General features: G+C 42.5%; 2 long non-coding RNA genes across 3 annotated transcripts in view; one reads left to right on the forward strand and one right to left on the reverse strand.

Moving 5' to 3' along the window:
* The window catches only part of LOC136008275 (uncharacterized), a 59,182-nt gene that overhangs the window by 25,158 nt on the left and 12,085 nt on the right, over nt 1-21,939 (reverse strand). For both annotated transcript variants that reach the window (XR_010610029.1, XR_010610028.1), the window contains exon 2: nt 13,085-13,164. This is a non-coding gene — a long non-coding RNA (uncharacterized LOC136008275). The remainder of the gene's footprint in view (nt 1-13,084; nt 13,165-21,939) is intronic.
* LOC136008276 (uncharacterized) lies at nt 354-15,933 on the forward strand. Its single transcript, XR_010610032.1, has 3 exons — nt 354-429; nt 1,256-1,326; nt 15,858-15,933. It is a non-coding gene; the product is annotated as an uncharacterized LOC136008276 (long non-coding RNA).

Here is a 21,939-nt window from a genome sequence, read left to right on the forward strand (position 1 = left end):
TGCAACAGCAATATTTTCTGCAAAGGCTGAACAGTTTTCAACCTATTTCTCCTGAGCAGGAGATACAAGCACTCTTATATTCAACAATGTGGACCAAAGTAATCCTCAGTATGTGCCTGTGAATGATACAAACAGAATATGGCTTTTGGGCATGCCAAATGCCTCCCTTCCCTCTTTCTTCTGCCCTTGATAAGATCATTTTGGAGGGCATAAAGAGTGTTAACCCTGGTACATGCGTTCCCTTCCTTCTCCCTCTAAGCGACGCAGTGCAGAGGGGATCTGGTTCCAAGTCCATTGAGCAACTGCAAGTACTTAGTGACCTTCTCAACCAATACATCTGTCTCTTGGGGGCAGCAGATGATTTTCCTCCTCTCTGTACGTGGAGACAACGCGTCTACAGTATGTTACAGCTACACAGTTGGGTAAATTGTAAGTATTTTCCCCTGTATTTTCCCCACAGCTCCTTTTTAAGTAAAGATCAGTAAAACCCTAATTCTCAGTCATTCGTGGAACAAACCGATGGGATGTTCTCGCTCCATTTTGCTGCCAAGCCCTGTGCTTGCAATGCTCTGCTTTTCGCTGACTACAGCTGCTATTAGCTTTTGTGTAAAGCTGAAAAAAGAGTACTGTTGACTCTCCGGAGCAATGATGTAAATCCTAAAAAATCCACCCAGGGAATGGGTGGTGGCAAAAGTGACACAGGTCACTGCAAGGAGTGGTGGGTCCTTTGAAGGCTTAATCTTACACCCAAGCCCCGTGATCCTCCCACCCTTTGATGGAAAAGCTTGCTACGTTCCTGTGGCTGAGTTACAAGTGCATCTGTTACCCTGCAAACGGACAGCGTGGGCTGATTTTAAGAGTTCGCACTGTTATGAGACAGATGTCACAGCCAGTGTAAAAAACATAAAAAAACCACACAAACCAACCCCATGGATAGACTGAAGATAAGGAGCAACAACTAGGAAACAGGTCCTAGGGGAAACATGGCTTTTGCAAGCCCAGTGCAAACACAGGCTTTGCTCTTTGCAGAGTCTTTCAGTTGCTTCTGTGACGGGAATAAGAAGAGCCTGCAATAGTTGGGTTTTTTTGTTTGTTTGTTTGTAAAGACATTTGTTCTGTGTGCCTCAGTTTCCTTACCTATGAATGGCAGTGAATTAGTTCAGGTGTTGTCTTGCATGAGAGACTGGCAACCTGCCAATATTTAGAACTTACTGCCTACTAGGAAGGAACTTTTTACCCCTGTTTTCTTTCACAGGAGAGAACAGGAGGCTTGAATTGCTGGACATCAGCGTTTAGGTACAAGAGAAACTGGATCAGCAAGAATTGGTAAGAAGAAAAATAGAGGAGTCTCTGCAAATGGTGGGGTCTAGACCAAGCACCTGTAACACAAATGCGTGACAGTTTCCACCCACTCCCTTTTGCTATTTTCCTCCCATCTGAATTCCAGCTCTTCCAATTCACTCTCACATCTGTTCACAGAGTTGGTATCAACACTGATTTAACCACATTCCTTCCATCTTCTGAGCTGGAAGTGTACAAGCCAGGAGAAATTAACTCCTTCCCTTCATTAGTGCCAGCTAGCATGTTGCATTCTTGTTATGCAGCTGCTGGAGTTTAGGTGGGCAATACACCCAATGGGGCTCCACCAGCTCCTCTAATGGAGAGCGTGCTGTGCATAATTCTGCTGAAATAAACTTGTAATTGCATACTGAGCACTAGAGATCCGGAAGGCCAGCAGCATCTGGGGCTCTGTGAACTGGAGTGCAGCCAGCACACCAAGTAGATCTTCCGACTCAGCTCAGCACTCTCTAGACCACACCTAGGTACCTTGTCCAGTTATGGGCCCCCAAAACTGAGCCAAAGGCAGTCAGGACTGGAATGCTAGCCCTGTGAGGAGAGGTTGAGAGACTGGGGCTTGTTTGGCCTGGAGAAGTGATAAGGCTTGGGGAGACCTAAAAGCAGTCTCCCCAGTAACTATGAGGAAGTTATCAAGAAGACAGAGCCAACATCATTACAGTGATACATGGTGGGAAGATGAAAGCCACTGAGCATAATTTGAAACAAGAGTAACTGAGACAGAAATATTGTTTCCCTGTGAGGACAGCTAACCAGTGGAACAGAATGTTCAGAGAGGCTGTGGGGTTTCCATCCTTGAAGGCTTTCAAGTCCTAACCGGACAAAACCCTAAGCAACTTACTCTGATCCGATAGCTCAACCTCCTCTGGGTAGGAGGTTGGATTAGTGACCTCCAGAGGTCCCTTCCCACCTTAATTATCCTATGATTCTACACTCCTCATGATCAGAGAAAATTTTTGTATTGCTGCTATTCAAGATGTTGATCACAATATGAATGGACCGCTCCAAGGTATCTGTCCTCTGCCAGTAATGACCACAGATATCTCATACAGAATTTGTAGACTACAGTATGAAATATATAAAAAAAGTATGAAAATGGTAGAAAAAATACCAAACTATAGACAATTTGGGCCTCAAAAATGGGTAACTAGTCATTGTCCATTGGTAAAAGATTAATAAAAATGCAGGTAAAAATGTAGTAGTTTTTACAACAAACTTAATATTTTAAACTTTACCTCTTTACTCAAGGACAAATGCACAAGGATAGAGTGGAGCACTGTCAGAGACCTTTATCTGTATTTTGCCTTTTCTCACTATGAAATGCTTCTGCTAGTGCCCTTGCAGAAATTCATCATCTCCAACACATCCTGCACTTGAATTTTGGAAGTGTTCATAATACGTGACATTTAACAAAGACAGTTCTTGTCAGCATCCCATCCCTGAATCTCAGAACTATGTGACAGCAACAGGCAAGTGACTGTACACGTGCACACTGGCTCATAGAGCCAAACACACAGTCTCATCATTTTCTGGTCTATGCAGCACTCAGCCACACTTGGGTTTATATGCGGATAAAATACGTAAAAAAGATGATAATCTTTGCCACACCTTTGTGAATGAGCCAGTCTCCTGTGTACATGGCATGTACGTTTCTCACACTGGGATGCTTTATGCAACCTTTACCCTTGCAGACGTCAGGGCTCAGAACCGCTGCCTCATGGGGCAGTTCAGTGGGAGGGTCACTGATGATGGAGCCAAACTGCTTCCCTGGCTGGGGAAGGCAGCTCCCGCTTCTCCATACCATCTCACACAGCTCCCATCCTTGGGCTTGCAACTGTGCCCTTAACTGGCTAAAACCTGTGATCTCAGATAACAGATACTGGGACCTTTCTGCTAGGCTGTGAGACACTGGTCCTGGATGGAGCTTGTCCTTCAGCTAAGCCCCATCTAGACTGCGTTTCTCAAGACCTAAGCTACTCAGGAACCCCTCATTGCTGTCTTACTTGCTAGGGATAGGAGAAGGAACCCTGTGTTAAGGGCTAAGAAGTGCCCCTATATTATGAAAGTGCTCAGGATAACAGATCTGTGTGGGACTTTCTGGAGGCCACCTGGGGCCCAAGCAGAAATGAGTGATTTGCATACTATAGTAGCTCTTCTGTTAAGTGTACCGAGTACTATCTACACATAAATCAGGTTGCAAGCCCCTCTGTTCTACTTACTATACAAATAACAGTCAAGTGGATTAAGATCCAGACAATTGTGACTGACTCACTGCTCTCTACTTAGAAGAGGGACTAGCTAAAGTGCTCCTTCCCTTGGAAAACCAAAAACCCACTCCCTCACTGTCCTGCCCCTGCCCAAGATCAGTTAAAAAAAGACAAGCAACACTCCTATAACATTTACTATAGCTCCTAGACAACCAAACTTGGCAGTTTGCAATGACCCTAGAATAGGAGATTCTCCCCTCAGTTCATGCTTCCTGTCACCTAAGCAGGTGTAAAATCTCCTGGGTTTGTCTTCTCACAGCTTCTTTCCATTTCACTCCATCTTACCAGCTGTAAACGTCTCTGGTAAATTGTGCTAGTAGGTTTCCATTAACATTAGCAAAAGAAAAAGATGTCAACTCTGCTGACAACTGTCGGTGTATGAAGATTAATCTTTATATAGCACACAGAACACAGATCTGTTCTACATCTTCCAGTACAGACTGTACTTTATTTCTACTCCTCAACAATAGCTTTCTTGCAAAAAAAAAGAACAAAAATAAAATAAAAATCACGGAATCTTAGCATTAATATGTTCACATTGCTATCTCTTAAGCTTCACAATTTATGATGCAGTTGGCAAACTATTTCTCTCTCTGCTAGCAGTACAAGAGGTAAGTGGAGTCACTCACCCCAAATTTCTAGGACAGACAAAATACAGCTTTTTTCCACTTCAAAGAAATATTCACAGGCTTATCTTATTTACAGCTTGTAGCATGGAAAGAGTTAAGGCTTTTTCCGCATTAAATAGCTACACACAACTGAATGCATGGGAGGCCTACCCTGACATAAACACGATGGCATGGCAAGTGTTAAAGCTATGGGCATGGTAAATTAGGGCTTTGAAAAACATCTCAGTTGGGAGCAATTTTGGAAAATTTTGAAACATCAATTACTGACTCTTATCCTCCCCCCTCTAAAGTGGCCTTTGAGGATTGGTCACTTTGGAGGAAAAGAATTAGAAGAAAGTGTCCACACTTGACATACTTGATCCATCCATAAACGTAAACATGCCTGAAATGCAGTTGGGTTTTTCTCTTACTAAAGAGCATGTGGAAGCAATTACCTGAATGTAAATGTGATAAAGAATAGACGAAATGCAAACCAAATGATGCCTTATTACTTAATATAAAGAGACCGTTTCACAAGATCAAAGTTGTGCAGCACAAAACGTAATGGGCTTTGCTGGAGAGAAAGGCTTCAGAGATTTGTTTAAAACATAGCTGCATTTTGATGAAATGCTAAGTAGACAAAATTAGGGTAAGTTTAAAGTGTTTCCCAGAACCTGACCTATGATCTTCAATAAAATCTTTTCTCTCCTCCCACCTTCTGCCACTCTGTAGCATTCCCAGATGCTGTGGGGCTGACAAGAAGGAACTCCCCTGGTGTCATCAGGGCAGGGGATGAGAGCTACTCTATCCCAAAGCCTGAAAGAAGTGGCACCAATGGCACCCCATGTGGGCACCAGAAAGAGAAAGACCTTGTCAATTTGTTTTCAAAGCATCCCTTGTGCTGGGGCCTCCGTTTGCCTAGCCATTGCTCCATGCCCAGCTGCTACCTCAGCAAACATTTGTCAATAAAAGAAGGAAAGGCAACAAGACAGTTTCTCCCGGGAACAAAAGAACTGGAGTGGAGAAACGTCAAGAGTAATTTCCAAATGTTTTCCTACCACAGGTTATTTAATAAAATACAATTCCCATCAGAGCCTGCTTTATCCTCCGCCACCTTCTCCAGTGTTAGTTTTACTTCTCTGTCACTTTATAGCAATTTATATTTTTAAGAAGCTGTATGCAATGGGCAAGGAGAAGGTGTGCTGGGGAACTGGAGTAGGGGTTTGTCCTCTTGGTGCTACCTTCCCTCCCATGTCCCCTTCTACCCCAGAGCTCCTGCTTATTGCTTTTGCCCAGCTGTTGTTTCATGTATGTCAGAAGTCTACAGAGTATCTAGCGCAATGACTGACAGTGCTGGGTGCTACTATAATATAAATCGATGAGCAATAAAGTTAAGTATCCAAGTCATGTAAAGAAAGCAACTTGGCACTGGACCGTAACCATTAATTAAAAAAGAAAAAAAACCCCACATATAACTGGGAACGTTTGATCACGACTTATTGAAAGGATTAAAGATAATGCAAGAGAAAAAGAGCATGCACAGGATTAACGCACCTATCTCCCACAGCATTAGCTCTTTAAAAGAAATCATATATGTTAAGCTCCCAAAGAGACTGTTTTCTTTTGTTTTTCAATTACATGCAATAATGGGGAGGATTTTGTGAGTGAGTCTGATGCTTATGCCTCAAATAACACCCAGGGTACTGTACCTCATTCATGCTTATTTAACAATCTTGTAAAGAAGAAAAAAAAGTAAGAAAATTATGATTGAATCAGATATTTTCCCTTCTCAGCAGAGACACATTGTTAAGTATTGTTATTGAAAACTCATTGTTATGCATTATTTTTGTAGTGGTCACAGTGTTCAAAGCAGCTTATGGAGCAAATATAAAACACTTGCCACCTCAGAGGACACAGACTTTACAGGGGCTTTGATCATGCAGACGTAATTCTTTCACTTTAAAGGAGTTATTCATGGGAATAGATATTAAAATGATACCAAGCATTTGCACTGCCAATTTATAATTAGATGCGAACACAGAATCATAGAATCAACTTGTTTGGAAAAGACCTTTAAGATCATTGAGCCCAAGAGTTTGTCCAGGACTGTCAAGCCCACCACTGAACCAAGTCACTAAGGGCAAAATGATCTCCTGTCAAGATCTCACTCTAATGACTGCCCTTCATGATCTCCAGTCACACCCACCGCTCATCTGCCCGCTCATACTGGCTCACGCTTCTTAGTTGCTGCCCCTACATCTCATGGCCACGACACATCCCCCTGAAAGATCTGTCTTCATAGCCACCCCTCACGGCCCATGGCCACACCTCACAGCCCACGGCCGCCCCTCATGCCCCATGCCTGCCCCTGCTCTTGCCTCATAAGCTCCCTTCACAACCATCCCATCTCTCACCTCATGATCTCCCCTCATGGCCACCCCTGCTCTGCCCTCATGGTCTCCAGTCACCTGTCATGGCTGCCCCTCCTGTCCCTTCACAATCTCCTCTCATGACCGCCCCTGCTCTCCCGTCATAACCTTCCTGCATGACCGCCCCTGCTCTCCCCTCACGAGCTCCCCTCATGGCCACCCCTCCTCTCCCCTCATGATCAGTCCTCACCCCTCATGGCTTCCCCTCTTATCTTGTCAGGATCTCCCCTCACGATATTCCTTAATGGTTGCCCCTGCTCTGCCCTCATGATCTCCTGTCACCCCTCATGGCTGCCCCTCCTCTCCCCTCACAATCAATCCTCACCCCCTGTGGCTGTCCACTGTATCTTCTCAGGATCTCCCCTCATGACCGCCCCTGCTCTCCCCTCATGATCTCCCCTCATGGCTGCCGCTCCTGTCCCTTCATGATCTCCCCATGACGCATTGCAAGACAAAAGATGGGAAAATGTAATGATTGAGTACAGCTCACCCGGGTGAGCTATACGCTCATCCTGGTGATGTAGCAGCTTTTCGCAGCTTCCCTTCTCCTCTCTAGCTTGCTTGGAGTCAGAAACTGCTGGCCCAGAGGCAGCCGGGAAGAATGGGGAATGGGGTCAGTGTCAGACAGGCAGCGCTGGCAGTGCAATTCAGAGTAATGGCAATGTGGCAATAACAACCATCAGCTGAGAGATTTCGTTTCTTACAGCAGTCATTCAAACACAACTTTAAACTCATGTTTAATCATTCCTTTGCACCACCATTCATACCCCCACAAAGTTCAACTCCAAACCATACAAATGAAGGATTTGAGGCTGCTCCTGTGCTAGCAGCCAAGCAATTTGTCATTTGCTGCAATGGGAATAGATTCAGGCCAACATCTCCCACTTGAGACCAACACTGGGTTGGCAGCTCCTCATTAACTCATTAGCTTCATTACCTGTGGGTGACGGTCAAGTCAGAATAATTTGCTGTTATGTGGGTCATATGCTTTGGAGCTCATATTGTGCCCCACAGAGCATCAGCAGTCCATCATTTCACTGACTGCTTGGTTTTAAAAATAAAACCTTCTACCACCAGCACACAGGCTCACTCTGTGAGACATCCCTTGCTCAAAACACACTGCGTGGTCACTCTTGTACTAGCATGGCCTGGTCTTGTCCTTGCTATGGAGCTGTATAAAAGTGGATGTCCCTAAGGATTTTTTTTACATTCAATTTATTTTGGCATTTCCAAAAGCTTCAGGATTTTTCTGAGTTAATACTTAGGCCGTGAGGTTTTTGTTACTCTTCCAGGATTGAGATGGCAGTGATTTTAGTGAAAGGATAAGATATTAGTTGTGGAGATGGACTTCAGTTTAGGATGCTGATTACAAGCTTAGTGGTTTTGAACCAATAGATACTGTAAGGCAGGACACATCCATAACTAAGCAAGCCCAAATACAGAGAGACCGTTTTGTTATGTTATGCCCTGTAAATTCTCAATGATGTAAATATGCCTTCCTGTGGGATTAATTCACAGCTTCAAATCCATAATGCTAGAGCCTGCTCCGTGCATGCAGCACCTAGTAATTGCCTTGACTTCACACAGATGTACCCGTGAGTAGAATCTGGCCTCGACCTTTGAATTTCTTGCGAAAATAAAAGGCTTAATTAGGAAGACGGGAAAGTGAAAAGCTCCTAATGACAGGAGCTGAAAGACCCTACATTTGCAAAACGTACCAGCAATCCTGAGTACATCCGTTTTAGCTGCCCAAATTCATTGACCCAAGAGACAGATTCCAGGTGTTTTCTCCTGACAACACCTGGCACTTCCTGACAAGGGGAAGCCATGTCACCTGATGGATGGTTTCCATGTTATCAGTTAATGGTTGTGCTGACAGTCCAGGAACCATACCAAGGTCTGCCTGTCCTAGCGAGGAGCAATCTGCTGCCAGCAGTCCCACTCCTCCAGTTCGCATTAACCAGAACTCCCCGTGCCCACCATGCCCTCTATCGACTGACAGTGCTTCAAGCACCCAAAGAGCGGCCTGGGCCGACTTGCTGACACCTGCATTTAACTGCTGAGCCTGGATCCCAAGAGCATGCTGGCAGGGCTGTGTGTGGGTGGGGAGGGACTAGGGCTGGGCACCACTTTTGGGACAGGATTTGGAGCCTCTGCTCTCAGCTAGAGAAAAAGCAGCATGTCTTTGAAACAGCTGGAGGAGGTGCTCTGTCATTCTCTGACATGGGATGCTTCTTTCTGCTCTTAACTCCTGTGCCTGGCAACTGAAGCCGAGGCATATATTAGACCTACTTCTGCAACCGTTTGTCAATCCCACATGTGCCAAGGGGAGCTGCAGTATCTGTCCTCCACAGCTGTGGAAATACAGTTGTATTGTGAAAAGGCAGCCTTTAGTCACTTGGAAATTCATCAATTTGCTTCCTTTTAAAAGCATTTTCAGGATTTTATTTTTTTTTTTTTAACCCCCTGGGTGGTGAGAGCTTTCTTTTAAATAAAATGCAACAGGCTCATCTCCAAGGAGATTTGGGAAGCAGCTTTGGGGAAAACTAGCGCTGAAAAGAAGTCTCAGCTAACAACATGAACACAAGACAGAAGCCTGTGATGGTGCACGTGATGTCTTGACCATGTGTGGGGTGCCCAGGGGTACCCCAGAACAGCTCCGGGCATCCTTTCGGGCCACTTCACTCTTCTGATCTGCCTTTTATGGCCACATCACAGCTTCAGAAATCAGGCTTCACTCACTTTCAAACTTAACCTGCGCTACCTAATTGCATGAGGACATAGCCCAGTGTCTGCAACATCACAGCCACTTCCATGACGAATTGGATTTGTCAGTCTCTGGGCTGCGGTCTTATAATGTGCTATATTATTAAGTTTCTTTGCCTTAAGTTGCCAGCTAATAGAATAACCTCTTTGTCTTTATTAGAAAGAGTCCCCAGCTTTATTAAGTTACATAATTTACAACCAATAGTGTAATCAATAAAACATTAACAAACATGTAACCTCACATATTGATTTTTTTTAAACCTTCTCACAAAGCCTGTCCTTGGTAAAAAAAAAATGTTCAGTCCCAGTGGCAACCCAATGCATTAAGGCATGGGCACTGGAGGACAAATTGAATTGGCTTCCTTAGAAATAAAGCTGGTTCTTCACTGGTCTCTGTGGATCCACCTCAGAGCAGTCATTTCCTTCATTTTGGAAGGAAGCTCCAATTTTCTATTTTGCCTCATTTTTGCAAGGAAAATACAGTGTTGCAAAGTACAGGAGTTACACACAGTTAAAAATGAGCATAAATAATCTCTTATCATGGACAAAAATGGATGCTGCAAAATCTGCATTAGCTGATGGTGATTAGCCCTAAGGCTTCTCAGGTCAGTTTTAACCAGCTGTGGTAGTGTCAAGCTTGACCTAGCCCTGGGTCTGCATTAGGTAGGAAGTTTTATCAGGTAGAGCAGCTCATTTTTCTAAAACACCACCTCATGTAAATATATTTTCCAATCATAAAAAAGCTTCTGATGTCTCTTGAGTGTGATTTAGTGCATGATACTGATATACCTGCAGCTATGCTTTTGATGCAATCAGGAGAGCTAGTATTTTATTATCCCTACCTCTCTATTTTCAAGAATGTGGAAAAAACCCCAAAATGGTCAGACACTGTCTGCCAGGGAATCTATGTGCATTATCGCATGACAGAATCACACCAATGATAATTTCAAGGTAATTTAGAACTAGATTGGAAGAAGTAGCAGAAAAAGCACTGCAGAGAATGTTCCCACACAAGCAAGGAAGTAGAGCAGATGTACATCGGCTTCATCTTCAGTTTCAGTGATTTGGCGAAGGCATACATACAGTTTCTGGAACAATTAAGTGCTTAATCTTTTTGTAACCTATATCCTCAAGCGGTACATTTATGTTAAGAAATTTTATGGACTTTCCTTTTCTTTATAAACAGAATCATCTATTCATTCTGCAAGACTTTGAAAGGTTTCCTTTTCAAAAGGGATGCGGGCAAGAGGGAGGAATAAAGCTTCCCAGCAAATGCTGGGGACTAGTGTGCAGAGTTCCCATGTCCCCTTTGGAGACTTTATCATTTAACAGCCACAACTCCGCTTTATTAGATCACTATAAAACAAGTGCCTGGAGGGAGTCAGAAATGAATTGAATTTTGTAGATTTAAATGATTGTGTGGGACCTTTTGGGTTTAATATATACCCTGGGGAGGTTTGCAACTAGAACTTGGGAACTTTATAATAAGAATAATTCCTTAGCTAGAGATCTTTATCTTCTTACATTAATGATTCACTGGGGGGTTATACTGGAAACTGAAGGGAAATTTTTAAAAAGGCTATTAGATCAATTGTTCTTATGGAGACACATAGAGATGGTCAACAAAGATTTATAGGCTGGTGAGATACAGAGGTTACTGCCTTTGTGCTGTATGTACAGGGCATCTGGCCATTTCAGAATGAGGTCCTCTCTGTGCTGTTCCTCAGTGTTGTCTCCAGCTCACAATCAGCATGCAACAAGGTAAGGTTTTGCAGGCTGCTTCTCACTTGTGCACTGCAAAATATGCATGCAGCAAGGGAATTCAAATAATAGTGGTTGTAACTACCTTAGCTTCAATAGTTTGAGTCAAAGTCAGCATCCAGACCTATTTTTTACGTCTCTGCCTGTATCCCAGAGGTTTTACAGCACAATTGCTCAGCTCTGGAGCTGCCAGGTCAGTCCCAGCACGTACTATTTATAGTGCCCATGGTTCCTGCTGGATTTGGTGACTGCTCAAGGTCTCTAAATAGCAACTGTGTGGTCTCTAAGGATGTGCCATTTGGGGAGTGCAGATTCTGCTTGTACTTTGCCCATGCAAACATTTACCAAATTCCTGTCATTTATAGTTGGCTCTGTAAAGAGCTTTGAAAGCCAGTTTCCTATATCACATTTTTACCTGTGATAGTGACCCACCAGTTTTAATGATAATATCGGGGAATTGAAGGATCAATTACAATCCCCACAGCTGAAGCTAAGCATCCAAAAATAACAAGGCAATTAGGAACACGCAGAGTTGCATTTTAGGTCTGAGGAAGGTGATTTTTTTCATCCAGCTTGGATGAATTCCCATTGACAGTCAATAGAAACTTAAATTTAACAACCTTGTAGCCTTTGCAAATTCAGGCCAAAATGGAAAGAAATGAGGAACGCAGGAACATGCATTTACACTTTGCTATCAAGTCTCCATCAGAATATAAGAAGAAATTGCTGGTAATAGATGTATTAATGGTCATGGCTAGTACTTGGAGCTAAAATGGGACAGTGGAGAAAGAGGAAACATGCTGGGTTTTGCCTGACAGGGGCTGCAGAGAGTGGAAGCCATCAGAGATGTCCAAGAAGCCCAGTTTGGCTGATCCACTAACAGCATCTGCTCCTACTTTTGTGAAAGTGCGGGTGTTTTCCCAGGTGCCATACTCCAAGCACCGTTTGGTCCCTTCTTTGCTTTTGTTACCTCATCCCCATGTCCATGGCAAGTGAAAAGTAATTCCCTTGGCTAGTCCCTCTCTCCTGTGCATGAATGTCCCAAGATAGCTGTAAATTTGGATGCAAGAACTCCAGGAACACTTCTGGAGGAGAAGAGCCCAAGGCTAAACTTCACTGAAACAGATATGAAGAGAAGAAAACCTGCCATTCTGCAGCTCAGTGGGAGCTGGGGAAATCCCATACCTCTTGGGATCAAGTCTCCTGAGAATGATTTTGGGATAATGCTGGACAAAGAGCCCTCCATGCTTAATGCTTTTATGAAGGCAGAATGAGAGCATTGTGAAGAGCGTAACATGCACTTTCCTCAATATAGATCTGGAAAAAAACGTCAAAGGAAGTGAATTGAAATTCCTCTAAATGCAATTAGAGGTGACAAGATTTCTCATGGTGAAAGACTTTGTTACAGCAAAAGCTAAAAGTTCCCATCCAGTTCATAAAGCCTTAGGTAGCTATTGGTAATATGAATTAAATTAATCAAAATGGGTAAAAGCTAATGATCCTCTTGGGAACAAAATTAGCTCCTTAATGAAAGAAATGGAGTTCAGAAATTATAATAGAATATTAGCAGATGTACCCTTTGGAAATTATAAATTTGCAAAATCCCCTTATGTAGATATTAGTTTGAGTCAAATTATCACTAAATCTGACCCTGGAGATGTGCTGTGAATACATGTACTACGTATGATCTATTCAGGAGGACCTGGAATCCTCTGTCAGCAGTTCTGCTGACAGGGCTGGGTGCCACAGAGCACTTTCCCAAGTTAGCAACAGGGCACAGTCCAAGCCCAAACCTACTCGTAATCTGCTGAACTCTTGCTAAGGAGTCCTGCTGCCTCTTGTGGCCTCTGAGTTGCTGAGAATAACTATCCTACAGGAGATTTTTAGAAAGACTTACATTTCAGGAGGAAATATGTAGTCCTTGTCCTTGTGGCCATTCCATGCAATGGATATTCTGTTCTGGATGTGGGTCAGTACCTTGAAACCAAAGGATAAAGGACAGTTTATCATTGTGGATCAGCATGGAGTAAGGAACAAGAGACTTATCAGAGATCCAAGACATGTCAAAGTCACAGAAAGCAAACAAAATCCTAGAAAACAAACAAATAAAAATATGATGAATTGCTCATGTTGAGGCTACAAAGAATTTATTACATGTTTTTATGGCTCTTTCCAGCCAAGAACTTTTCTCAGCCATTTATGGAAAACATAAAAGCCACTGGGAGTTAAATAGGATAAAAACTAAATTTAAATCATCCTTACACATGCTGCTCACATCAGCATACAGCTGTTTTTCAGCATTTGGAGTCCTTGAAACTTTTAAGCCATTTAGAACAGCATGTGATTGGTATGAAAAATAGCACAGGCTTTCTTTTTATAAAAAGAAATCACGCTCCGGGGTGCTGGATGCAGGGACTCAAGAAGCCAAGAAAGATGTTTGAAGTGCTTATTGGCATTCCAGGACCCAGAAAACTCTTCCTGCCTCACGCTATCTCAAAAAATCCTGATGCCTCCATCCTGGGAACAAAACAAGGCATTCTCTTTGGTGCAGATGGCTAATGTACAGCACAAGACATGTCCCCAGTTTGAGAATGTAATGTGCATAGTTTAGCGAATGAGGTCTTCCTTTTATTTTTGTATTTATAGCATAAGCTGTGGCACTGTAAGCTTCCTCATAGTGTCTTGCCAAAGTTGATTCATCACTGCTCGGGTTGTCAGGAGTTTGCATGCTCAGTAAGTCAGTAACCATAAAAAGATCTTGGACAAGGGAAAATCTAATAGCCCTCAGGAAAGTAACTCCTCTCCCTAGCTCCTTTCCCAGAAGGGAACAATTCCCAGTTTGTACAAATAAAAAGGCAAACTAAAAACATTAGACAAGGGCAAGAAAAAAAACTGAAAGGAAAAAGAAAGGTCTGAAGCATGTCGTGGGCAGTTCTCATAGAAGATATGCTGTACATTGTACCGCTGAAATTTGTGAACAAATGACTAGGGGAAAGAAGGCACAGCTGATAGCAGTGGAATTGGGGCAGTGCTTGATATCACTCAGTGTTAGCATCAGACAGAAATGTGTGACTCTTTGGTGATCGTTCTTTGCAAATATGGGCCTGCAATATTACTGCTTTTCAAATAAGCAAATGGAAAGAGAAAGAAAATAGAGTGACTTTGCCCGAATTTTAAAGGAGTCCTGTTTTTTTAAAGGTCGTTCAGGTTCCCCTCTACTCTGCTCTTGTGAGACCTCAGCTGGAGTATTGTGTGCAGTTCTGGTGTCCTCAACATAAAAGGGACATGGAACTGCTGGAACAAGTCCAGAGGAGGGCCACGAGGATGATCAGGGGGCTGGAGCACCTCCCGTCTGAAGACAGACTGAGGAAGTTGGGGCTGTTCAGCCTGGAGAAGAGAAGGCTGCGTGGAGACCTCATAGCAGCCTTCCAGTACCTGAAGGGGGCCTATAGGGATGCTGGGGAGGGACTGTTTGTCAGGGACTGTAGTGACAGGACAAGGGGTAACGGGTTAAAACTTAAGCAGGGGAAGTTTAGATTGGCTATAAGGAGGAAATTCTTTCCTGTTAGGGTGGTGAGGCACTGGAATGGGTTGCCCAGGGAGGTTGTGAGTGCTCCATCCCTGGCAGTGTTCAAGGCCAGGCTGGACGAAGCCTTGGATGAGATGGTTTAGTATGAGGTGTCCCTGCCCATGGGAGGGGGGTTGGAACTAGATGATCTTAAGGTTCTTCCCAACCCTAACTATTCTAAGATTCTATGATTCTATGATTCTGAAAGTTGACTTTATTCTAAACTGAAATGAAACACACGAAGTCTGAAATTCTCAGCAAAGGGGAATTAAAATATCCCACTATGTATTTCAGGTTGATTGACAGGTTTAGTTGTAATGGCAACTGAAACATTCTGGTTTGACTTTGACTTTTTAAAGTTAATATTATGTTGTAGCAAAAAAAAGCTAATACAAAGTAAAAAAAAAAAAAAAAAAGAAATCAAGGCAGTTGTTTCAAAATAAAAAATAGAATTATGTTTCAGCACCACATTTCAAGGCAGAAAGTTGTTTCAAAATAAAAAATGGAATGGGATGTTTCAACAATACATTGTCAATACTTTTTCCACTGATTTTCTTCCAGGAGTCTGCTGAAAGCAATCCTCTTTTGCAAAGTGTTTTGATTTCTGATGGCAATATAGTTCTTTTGCAATTTTTCTAACCAGCTGTGCCAAGAACAAAACTCTTGACAGCTCACTTCACCATCTAAGGACCCATTTTAAATATAAGAATACCTAAATACAGGAAGTACAGCTTGGCACCACCAGCAACATGACTTTTTCCACAGGGTATAGAAGCTGCCATACTGAGTCTGACCTGAAATTTATTCAGGCCTGTGTGTCACAATTTCTGATAGCCCTCAGCTGCCTAACCAGTTTTTGAACCTGGTTTTAGTTGACATCTGCAACATTCTTTGGCAATAAATTTAAGAGTTTATACATATTATGGAAAAAGAAAAAAAAATCAGCTTTTATTTATTTCAATCCTGCTGCTTCATAGTTTTGTCAAGTACCTCATGGGTCTTGTACTGACAGAAAAATGAATGATTTATAGACTTCCTTGATATTTTCTCTCAAAAGTTGTCTCATGCTTTATTATCCTGAGTAATTTTATCTTTTCTGCAGAATCTGTAACTTCATGACACACCGGCTTTGCTGGAAAACACACAATTCCATAGAGCAAGAGCCAGAACCTTTCTGCCTGGTAAGTCCCTGCCTTGTCATGTCTCTTGCCCTGTAGACTCCACAAGAGCCTCCCTTCCTTAAAAACTTGTGGTGAGAGATCTTGCCAAAATAAATATGAAATATAAGTTCATTACTTATTAGCTGGATCTCAATTTTTCAGGTAGTTGTTAACTCTTCCAAGTTTCTTTCGTAAGTTTTAAAGTGAAGACTTCAAAAAAATCCATTAAGTTCTATCTCAGTAACATGTATTCATTTTTGTGTCTAAGAATTCTGTTTATGGTTGTTTCTACAAGTTTGACTCATTTTTAATAGAGATTTACCAATCTGTAGTTCCCAGTGGTGCCTACAGTCACTAATAAAAACTGCTGACATATTTGCCACTGTACCTTATTCTGAGGAAAAAACCTGATAGGTTACACATTACAATTAGTTGTTGAATAATTTCATACCCGAATTGCTTTATAACTCTTCAATGACCTCTGTCTTGTTGTGATTTGTCCAGCAGTCTTTTCTATCAATGCTTCTGGTTTAGATAGCTCCTTAGGCTCCTCAGCATCAAATACAGTTCTGGTGTGAGACCCTGTCTCATAGGTAATGAATAGTAAAACCAACAATTAATAACCCCTTTCTATAATGACCTTGTGTGTCTTGAATACTTTTGCTTCTCGATCATCTGCTGGATCCATTGACTACTTCAGTGTGTAAAAGGTGCTTGCATTTGTTATTGTTATTATTATCTCTACCATCATTATCATCACTGTTACCTTTTATGTTCGTGGCAAAGATCTCCTGAAAATCTTTCTTTTCCTGCTTCATTTAGTTTTACATTTAGCATGCAGGAATTTTTCTTTTCTAGTTTTCTCACTTTAATGCTTATTTAATTTCTAATAGCTTTCTTTTACTAATAACCAGACTGGTTTGCTAAAGGTTTGTTTTTGTATTTAGCATAGTAGCTCTAATTTTCTTGCTGCCTGCAAACATTACTTGCTCCTTCTATTTTACTGCGCATGGGTAGCTTCCGTATTAAAGCACAAATACTGCAACTTACTGTTGATACTGGCACATGTATTACTCAAGGGTTATTTTGTGATTACTGGCACAAGAGTATGAGATGTTAATAGCTATTGGATCAGTTTAATTTCTTTGTCAATTGTTGATATTTTTATTTCCCCAGTGTACGCTGAGAAAGGGTAAATGCAATGAATCCCTGATAAAATACACTCTGGTCTCCTGGTCTGGTGATGTATCCTCTAATCCATAACACTTTTTAACCACCTAACTTGCTTTGCCTAGTCCAGAACTCATGAAATCTAGATTATTTTCTAGCTTTCTTACAGATTTCCCATCTGTCCATCATCCAACAACCGTATGTATCCGGTGAGAATGTCAGCATTTCCTCACTTCAGAGACATAATTAGTGTGAGAAGAGGTATCTTAACACAAGCCATGGAGATAGATACCAGCTCAGTGCATGCTATATGTGAGGAAGTTTTTCATCTCCCCATCTTCATCATGTGATACTTATTCTCTTTGAAGGTTTCCAGACTTCAGCCCCTTTATCTACTTGCTCGGTGAAAATGGAGTCTACTTGCTGAGATGCAAGACCTGTTACCTGTGAAAATTAATCCATTTTCACAGGTAACAATTTGACGTATTTGGGAAGAGAAATAGTTTTTGTTGAAATGAATAAACTTGCCCTGGAGCCCAATGAAACAGTGAAGATAAGTTCATACATAATAGGAACGGTTGAGCTTCCTGCAGTTCAAGGTTTCATGGTTCCTACTAACTGCCTTAGGGGGAACTGGAATGTCTGTAAGCTTGTACTGAACCCATGAACCAAGTCTTCCCACCTCTGAAACACAAGGGGCCACAGATGAGGAATCAGCCAGCTGATTCCAGAAGAACCAGCCACATACAGGGCAGAGGTGCTGAGATGGAGCTTAAAAGTAGCCTATAGAAAACTTTCATCTATGACCACCTGCAAGTACCTAAGGAGCTTTCTGGCAGCAAATGAGCACTGATCAGAGAGGGTTTGTCCTCTCACAGTGTGCCCCTGCTGTGACACCAAATAGCCCAGTGGGCTCCTACACAGGGGTTAGCTGCCTTCGCCTGCCCCACAATACAAGTAGGCGAGGAGATGCCACCTCAGTGCCCCACTGCTGTAGAGGCAGTGTCTGGGATTCAAACTCTTTGGAGGACAGTCCAAAATTATTGTTATCGAGCCCTTGTCTACATGCCTGAAACCTTTCAGAAGTTTTATTTAGTGCTCACCATAACAGCAGTACTTAAAGCGGTGCCTCCAAGGAACTATGGGTTCCTATTACAGGCTTGGAGTCCCTTAAAAGTTATCTGGTAACCCTTAGGTCTGGTAACAAGGGCTGAAAGGAATAGCTAGGAAGAGCAATTTGTACTTGGAAATGCTTGTTGTCTATTCCCATTAGAAACAACACTGTATTACTTTATATGTATATATAAATTTTAGCAGAAAGTGTTTTTAAAAGGGTCAATAACTCACAAATACAGAGAGAATAATTTACTGAATTATGTACTGCTTTGTTCATCTGGAGACCCTCTGGGCAGAAAACCATCAAGGATAACAAGCATGCTAAATACTAATAGTCACAATCCTAAAAAATTACATGGCTGATTAAAATATCTGTTTCAAGGCACTCTTACGTTTGCCAGTAAAAGTCTCCTTATGAATATCAAAATACAGTTTTCCACATGAAAAGGACAAGCAAAAACCAAATTACCTAGCTTCATTTGCAGTGACCTTGCAAGATTTCTGAAAATCTGACCTCCTATCTTTTAAATGCATTGAATGTACGTAAGTGATTTAGATAAGAATGTCAGATATGAGATACCAGCATCGGTTGATAGCTCCAGAACTGAAGAGAGAAAAAGTGAATAATGAACAACAATGTAACCAGATTCAGGGTTAAGTCGATCTTTCAGGCAATTGGTCCAGTAAACAGAAAACCAATTTAAATTAGACAAACACTGACTAATAAATCTAGAAGCAGTGAGCCAGGACAGCGAGAGTACATTTTAAGCAGAGAAGTAATTCAGAGTGAGCTGACCAGGAAAGGAATATTCTCCAGGGGTTACTTTAGCGAAGCCCTCCTAGCCATTCAGCCAGAGTTCAACTTCAACACAAAGGGCAAGGGGAAACTGGATGAATCAGAGAAGAGGCTATAAATCAGGAGAAGGGATAACATTTCTGTACAAGGCAGGGCACTTTTTCACTTGAAGCACTGTGCTTTGGACACCTTTTCACACAACAAAGGGCATTACTGCCCTACAGCAGGTACAGCTTCATCCAGCCAGGCTGACAGCACAGTTTTGGAACGTGACTTATGAAGGGCACCCAGAATAGGGGGTCTTCCCAGGGGAGAAGTAAGTCCTTAACAGCCAAATGAAATCACCCAGATAATGAAAAAGTGGTGCTGTCCTAGCTGCCCCATGGTGAGCAATCTATAACCAGAGCTAAGGACCTTCCGCTCCAGGCACCATGCAGCTTTCTGAGAAGCAGCTCTCCGAGCAATTTGAGCCTCTAGCTTCCAGGGTCTGGTGTCTCACCGGGCTGGAAATCCCCCAGAGAGCAGCACTGGTGTCCTCTGAAATCCATACAAACTACAACCCTTAAATCCCTTAGTTCGTAGTTTCACCAGCAGATCCCAAAGCAGATGGTTGAGAACAAGGGGAGACCGGACACCCAGACCACTCACAGTCTTTGCTTTTCTCTTAAGTCTCTGTCACAACACCCTCAATTTGACAGTCAGTCTGTAAATGCAGGCACTACCATCCTCTTCTGGATGTGCAATTGGACATTTTAACATACGTATGACTTTAGCACAGTTTAACATTGGGATGTAAGGGGGGATACAAGCTCCTAGCTGCTATGAGCTAATTGCTCATCTCCTTTAGCACAGACAGCAGAGACCTCTACGAGGCAGCCAGTGTGCAGCCGAGCATTATACTTTCAGCATATGGATCATTTAAATTCCTAGCAAAAAGAGCAGCCTAAACTGCTTGGTGCTTGGGTAGGATTCCTGCCATCTGGTACCCCATATCTTCTGCTGGCAGAAGCCAAGGTTGGATGCAGCTCTAGGATAGTAATTGTAATATCATTTCCATACAAATGGCTTGTAACTAGTGAGTTTGGGGCAGGGCCATCAGAAAGCATTTGCAGTGTGGACCTGGAAGGAAAAAGCCAAAGATTTTGATGCCTATTTTGTTCATTCTTGCTGAAGACTGAATCAGGGATGCTGAAAATATCCCTCCTCTCTGATATGAGGAACAGCTCTGATATGAGGAACAGCCTGATCTGGTCACTGGTGGGGTTTAGGGCTTAGAAGTAGACTTGGACTCCAGCTCATTTTGTAATAACCACCAAGAAATAGGCCTTTATAATGACCATGATATCACAAATGAAGCACCACAGCTGACACACTTTAACAAGCAGATGAAACCCCTACTCGATAATAGCCCCTGCCTTCTTTAGAGTAAAGCCTCTCATTGTGGTTCAAAGCCACCCTCAGACAGAAAGTCCTGCTTGACATAAACTTGAGCTCTAGTACACATGCTCAGCAGACACATATTCATGCTTTAGGGTCTTTCTTGAACAAGGGTGCTTTACTTCTTTGGGGCTACAGGAAAAAATAGTCTTGCCCTCCTGATGTCAGTGAGACTACTTATGTAATCTGGTTCTCAAATAATTTGCACAAGTAAAACAGCTCATTATTTTTCCTGATTTTAGGCTGAAAAATGCATACATAATTTCTTCCTCCCCACTCCAGAGAGGATGTCTGTATAAAACTGATGCTACTAGCTGTGTAACAGCAGCATTTATTAAGAATTATAGAATCATAGTCATAGAATAGTTAGGGTTGGAAAGGATCTCAAGATCATCTAGTTCCAACCCCCTTGCCATGGGCAGGGACACCTCACACTAAAAAGATTATGCTGAGGATGCCAGGCAAGCATGAGAGATGTCATCTTACACATAATGAGGGCAGTGTTATGCTCTGCTTTACTTTACAAGGACCCTGTATCCTACTTCAGACACATCTAGTGTCTCAACAAGACACGTCCTCAAGTGATGCTGTCTAAAATACACCATAGCTACATATGCAAAATATACTATATATGACTACATATACCTCAGGGCAATTCTGATCAGCTGAAAGAGGTATATCACTTCTTACAGGTCATTCACATTTATGTCACAACTAAATGCATTCTGTTCAAGTTGCAGATTGTTCCAATATCTAACTTTAACTAAGTGCTGAACCCAATTATCAAGACTTAAGACAAGCTCATTTTGCATTGGTATCTATTTCTGGAGGTCCAGCGCTAACTGCTGAATGACATGATACACCATGTTTTTCATCAGAGACGGAGAAAAGCTAATTGCTGGAGTCTGCTTTGACCACGGGACTTGCTAGAAAGCCAATGTGACAAAACACTCATTATTTAACAACTGATTGTTGCTTTGGCTGTTCAGAAACCAGAGATGGGATCCAACCTACTACGTAAACTTTATCCACCTTAAAAGTAAGCAACTAGTTAGGCCCAGCTGGTTAAGTGGGCACAATGTCTGTCATGACTGCAACATACAGGGAGTAAGTCACACCACCCTAAGGTGGATATTTAATGCAAGTGGAATCCATTTCCATGTCAGGATGAGCAGCTTCTCTCCACAGGCCAGCTAGAGCTAGGTCACTGGTTTGGTCTCAATGCCTAACTTATGGACCAAAGTGACTGCAATGAATGCCATTCCCAACTGCTACTGCCTTTTCTGGTCCACCTCTGCTTTTGGTTACAGAGGTGGGCTATAAGGAGGCTACTGGCCAAGCACATCTCCACGTTACAACCCAAGGAACCTCAGCCTGCTCCATTGCCAAAGGCTTTTTGGTGTAGGTGGACAGAGAAAGCTTCTGGGTGAGATGGCTATAGCATTCTCACAGCAAAAGTTGCATCAAGGAGCATCTCCCCTGTTCTGTCAAAATTTTCCACCTAT

Source organism: Lathamus discolor, chromosome 2 (assembly GCF_037157495.1).
Source record: "Lathamus discolor isolate bLatDis1 chromosome 2, bLatDis1.hap1, whole genome shotgun sequence".
NCBI classification, from domain to species: domain Eukaryota; kingdom Metazoa; phylum Chordata; class Aves; order Psittaciformes; family Psittacidae; genus Lathamus; species Lathamus discolor.